Source organism: Meleagris gallopavo, chromosome 5, assembly GCF_000146605.3.
Source record: "Meleagris gallopavo isolate NT-WF06-2002-E0010 breed Aviagen turkey brand Nicholas breeding stock chromosome 5, Turkey_5.1, whole genome shotgun sequence".
In the NCBI taxonomy this organism is placed as follows: Eukaryota; Metazoa; Chordata; class Aves; order Galliformes; family Phasianidae; genus Meleagris; species Meleagris gallopavo.
This window is the reverse complement of record NC_015015.2, coordinates 30,884,665-30,890,470: the sequence shown is the minus strand read 5'-3', so window position 1 is coordinate 30,890,470 and position 5,806 is coordinate 30,884,665.

The window sequence follows — 5,806 nt, the reverse complement described above, 5'->3', positions numbered from 1 at the left end:
AAAAATCAAGATTAAGGCCTTTACCAGTTTTCCACATAATCAGTGACACATTCTTTCCCAAGTACTTGCTAACTTGAAATTTCAACAAGACTAGATTTCTTCAAAGGAAATTTGACCACTTGTGAATTTGGAAGATTTTAAAAGTTTTAGCCATATTCACAATCCATATTCAAAAGAGCCAAGGAACACATATTTAAATAATTATTTAAAAGTAATAAGCTTTTGCCTGCTTTTCCACCTATCCCATGATTTTATATTGTGAAATTAACCAGCCGGCAAGTAAATTTTCTCTGTGTCAGACTAATTAATTTTATTAAAAGGTCCAGTGACATTTAGAATGCTTTAAAATTTTGCTTGTCAGTTATGATTCAATCTGTTGACATTAACTCTTAGTCAGAAGTAAAGAATTATATGGAAGAAGGCAGTATCAGGGGAAAAGAACAGCACTATCCTGAGCTATTTTTGTCTTATTTCAAAGACTGAAAAACCCCAAGAGCATAACCAAACATAAAAACCAACCTACAGAGCTAAACCAAATTTTGTTTATAAAGAAAAATAATTATTGACTGAACCTATGAGATCGTCTGTTGGCCCTAGCAAGACAGTTCACAAATTTAATTATCCTTTGCATTATTCAATGAAATATTAATAGAACCAAAGAAACTGGAAAAACTATTGGAAAATTGATTTCAGTCTAATACATTTAATTTTTAGGACTTTTAAATACATATATTTAGTTCAACATTTTTCTCTTGTGGTTTCTCTACATCCTATTTTGGGGTACTCTGAAATCTGCTTATGAAGAAAAAAATTATTACAGAGTTGTTCAGAAAAGCATCTAATAGGAGGTAAGTTTAACTCATAATAGAAATGCAAAACCTGTAAGAAAGAATATATCTTATGTACAGAACTATTAGGATGACAGGCCCCCAAATCACAAAGTGCTAAATTCTGATTAACACTTCTGTACTTAACAACAGATCTAAGAAAATAATATCAGTTCCAACTGACACGAGAAACTGTTTTCTATGCCAAAATGATTGAAATTAATCCAGTAAAACTGAATCTGATAAGTTAACACATTTGAAACAAAATTAAGAATAAGCAGTTTTAAGGGACATTAATTTATTTTATCTTTTGGTACAACTGTGTATTTCCATTGAAGTACCAAGAAAATGTTTTCTGATCTATTCGATATAAAACCTGACTTGCTGTTACTGGCAATACTCATACAGATGGGGCACAGTTAAAAATCTAGCTGTATTAATTCAATGATAGTTTGACATCTTAGGATGTTAGTTTATGTAGGGTCACAATTCCAAAAAGTCAGAAGTACTGCCAAACTCTACAGCAGACTCATTTATTTAATTTTTCTTTAGTTTTGTCCTTCTATCTCTTTACACTCAAGCTGATCAAGCTTAACGTAAAATGCATTTGTAGCAGAACACAAAAATGTAAAATTACAAAAATTGGTCATTTTAAAAAAAACCCACACGCACATTGATTTTAAAAGCTGGAAGGAATCCCCCCAGTTCACAGGTTTCTTAATATTCTTCATATTCTTAAAATATAGCGTGTGCAATACATTCACAGTATGCTGGGTAAATTAACTTGAGTTGCGGCAGATGAAAAAAAACCTATTACACTAGATCAAAGAAACTAATTATTTTACTTTCTTTTCTTAGAACTGAATGAAAACTTCTTATTTTTTCAGCTAAAAACAAAGCCAAGCTTTAATCATAATTATTTTAATATAATTAAAAATTAATATGAATATGCAGGTAAAAATGAGTTTTCAAAATCCTCTTCCAGATACTGTGAATTAAATCATGACACTTAAATGTATTACATTTCATTATATCAAGACTCATATAAGTGTAAGTAATAAAGGTGAATTATCATAAATCTACAAAAGAGGCTCCAAAACAATTAATAGCTATTACAATATCAATCATCATTGGTGTTTCTTACTTTTATCTTGCTTTCTAGTTAGCTGTCTTCCTTACACTGTCAGTTCAGTTAGAATATTTCACCTACACCTCACAATATGTCGAAAGGAAGTAGACTCATGCTGTGAAAAGCTGGTAATTTTATTGGGTTCCTCTACCTTTAAAAAATCTGTTACTTGGCCAAGTCTGGTTTCTGAGATCCTTTCTTGCAGGGAAATTGAGGCAAACATTTTTATGTGGCCTATGGTGTCTGCTCACAACAAGAAGAATTTATATACACAAGGATCATTAGTGCAGGGTTGCACCCATTAGGATATAATAACCGTCAGCTAGGACAAAAAACAGATCTGCATCATGCATTCAAACTAACAAGCACACATAAAAATACTTGCCAACTACATTTCACATACTGAGAGTATTGCTTCAAACAAACTTTTACCAAAGGCTTTAACAGACTCCTTTAAAAACGTATCTAACTGTAAAAAACAGATTCCCTACCAGCACAGATTTTTCACATACTCTATCACTTCAAAAATGTAAACTAAAGAAAAGCTGAGAACTTAAAGCATACTGTCTGCAGTGTACATACAAATGCAGATCTTAAAGATCAAGAATAAAAAAGATCTCTCTCTTCTTAACTTCCTTAAATGCCAACAGTCTTAAGACTGTCTGATATGCAGCCTTGCTCCTATTATGCACATTTCAGTTAAATCAGGATTTAATTCCTGATGACAGAGCTTACATATACACATAAAATACTTAAAATGACAATTAAACTATGAAGTATGAAGAAATTATCTTAACTGCCATCTAATGATAGAACAGAAATATGCTATTTTAATAAAAAGGGCTCGCCAAATTTTAACTCATTTGGCCTGAAGTACCTGACTTTTTAATGTACTATATTCTGCACGGTAAGGCTTAATATCATGGGAACATGAAGCCTATCACCGGGACATGTAAATGAAAATGTTACTATTCTAATCAACTAGAAAGTGATTGTGACAGGTAAATACAAATACCCACTTTGCAAAGCTACCTAAAATATCAAAATTGTTCCAGTTTACTTCTGACTGATTTGGTGTTTTGAACTCATTTAAAGATTTTCTCCAACATTTAACTGTAACGTAACACAAGAACATTAAAATACACAATACTAAGAAGCACCACATGCATGCTGTAGGTTTAGAAGAGTAAGAAAACTCAACTGTTGCAAGCAAGAAGATGCGAGCAAAAGACTTTGGCACTGAAGTTAGCCTACCCACATTAGACTAGATGCCCAAGGCAGATGCACAAAAACATATGTTGTGAATTTTCCAGAACAAAGAAAATAACTTTTAAAAGAAATTGCTTCCCTGCTTCTGAGATGGGTATGGAGTCATTGCTGTGCTTTGTGCATAATATATAGAATGCATAGAACGCATGTATTTAACATTCTGTGTAGAGGGAGAAGTCACACAATTTCAGAACAGTTTTAACTTTTATAAATCTTTGTTCTCATTTCACAAAATGTTTTAGGTGAAATCTCCTAACGTTCTTTTCATTTAGTGCAAGCAAGCACAAGCAAGAAAGACTCCAAAGCACTTATCTTTAAACAGAGGTATTTCCAAAATATAAGAGGGAAAAGAATTATGAAGTCATTTGTGCCGTGTGATGTGCTTAAAACACAGGCGGGGATTCAGAAATTCTGAGCACACTAAGCTTTGCAGATTAGACTTGTTCTGGAAGAACAGTTTGCACGGTGCATTTAAGGCACAGACTATGGGGCATTGAGAAAACTGCTTGGTTAAAAATGATACTATCCTTTACAGCTTAGATATACCATAAGCCACATATTGCATTAAGAATATGCAGAATATGTAGCCTAGTTATATAAACTGGCATGACCTCTCAGTAGAGGAAAACTACATAGAAGACTACCATTGTACAATAGTACCATAATTGTGCTCTTTCTAGATAATTGTTCCCCTGCAACATGAAAAAATATTGAAGTATGTTGGCATAGCAGTTACTTGCATTGTCCATCACCAGAATTTGCCATGAAGACAAATATACAAAAGCAGATGGCACAAACCAGGTTTTGTAACAAAATCAATTTTAATCCATTCCATCTAAATGTGATCTATGTTCTCCAGTATCTTCAAAGCATAATGTGTCTCTGCATAGTTCACATTATCGATGAACACAAGTATGTTTCAAATGCACAGTAAACATGCTAGATCTCCATACATGCTATTATAGGTTGTCCAGTGCTCTTCTTAATGATTACATGGAATCTTAGTCATGATACTTAATTGCTTAAAGCCTAGGAAATAAATATATACATATTAAATTAGTCATAATGCCAACAATCAGTGTTCAACTTTCTCTTTTCTTTGCCATACAAGCTAAGTTCTGACACCTTAAAGTGCTATTATGTTAAATGTTTCCCTGGGCAAACGTGCAAGCAAAGCCTGCAGCTGTTTTGCATGGATTAAAACAGCACTTTATAGTCACAAATAGTGTAATGGATTATAAAGTGTGCCTCTTTTGTGATCCATTGCATTTCACTGATTTGGTTCCAAAGAAAATATGCCAGTAAGTTAGAACATCTAATTAATGTGTTCTAATGGAAATAGGAGGTATTAGACAGTGAATTATTACCAGCAACACACAGAAGCAGAACTTCTGGTGCTCTGCAAGTTTAGTGGAAAAAAAAAGTAGGTATTATGGGAGTAGGGATTGATTTGGGAGAATTGCTCTTTTCAACACAGGCATCTAAATTTTATCTACATCCTGCTTTCTGTTATTAAAACTATTTTTCATCTGGGCTGCCTCTCAATTTTGTGACTCTCCTCTTGAACAACTATCATGGGAAGTCAGATGACCTAAACTGCAGAAAAGATTATTATTTGCTTTCTAGTCTGCTGCTATTGCTAATGGGAAATACGGACTATACATGTATGCAAAGACCCTCTGTGGGTGCCAACCACTTACTGACTGTACTACACAGGGAACTGCTTGAGTAACTGGAACATTGGTCAGTAAGCGGTTGGGACCCACTGAGGGTCTTTGCATACATGTATAATTCGTATTTCCCATTAGAAACAAAACTGAATCTTCTCACTATGGAGTGAGTCATAATATTTTAATAGCAAAGCCACACAAGTAGTCTTGAGCCACAAGTTTGTCTCTCAAGCTGTTGTGTTTCAGCTGAACAATGACAGAAAAAGTAAGGCAGAAGTACAGATGCGAAAAGGAGTTATACTTCTGTCAGCGTGTAATATTACACCATGTTCCACACCTAACAGCTGATTTCCACTATTCATCATCTCTTTTGTGTGAAGGTTTCTAAAAAAAGCCCACAGAAACAATGACTTGAAAATAATATCAAGTCTATGCACTTTATTATCTCTATTTGGTTTTAAAATATAAATGCAGATTCTATAAAGCTACTGAGACAGACAGATATTCTGTCTGCTTCTTTGGCTCAGGAAAATAATATTATTAATAGTAGTCTAACAAGAAACTATATTACCATCTTCAGTACCAGATTCATCATTAAAATTTGTTAGTGTTCTCAGAATATTACAACACAAGGTGGGGAAGGATTACTTTTCCTCTTTCCCCTACTAAATACTGTGTATCTTGACAGGTGCAGCACAGCAACATACACTTTCCTTCTGCATCACTTAAGTGCCAGTACTACACAAAATGTTGACTCAATTTTACCCTGTCTTCTCCCTAGATGATACTTAGATACAGCAAGAATTTAAATCTATCTGCAAAGGATGAACTTCATTCCCTCAAACACATGTGAGAGATTCCCTTCCCAAATGAGCATCTGGCTCATTATCAAATGCAAAGTGAAACATCTG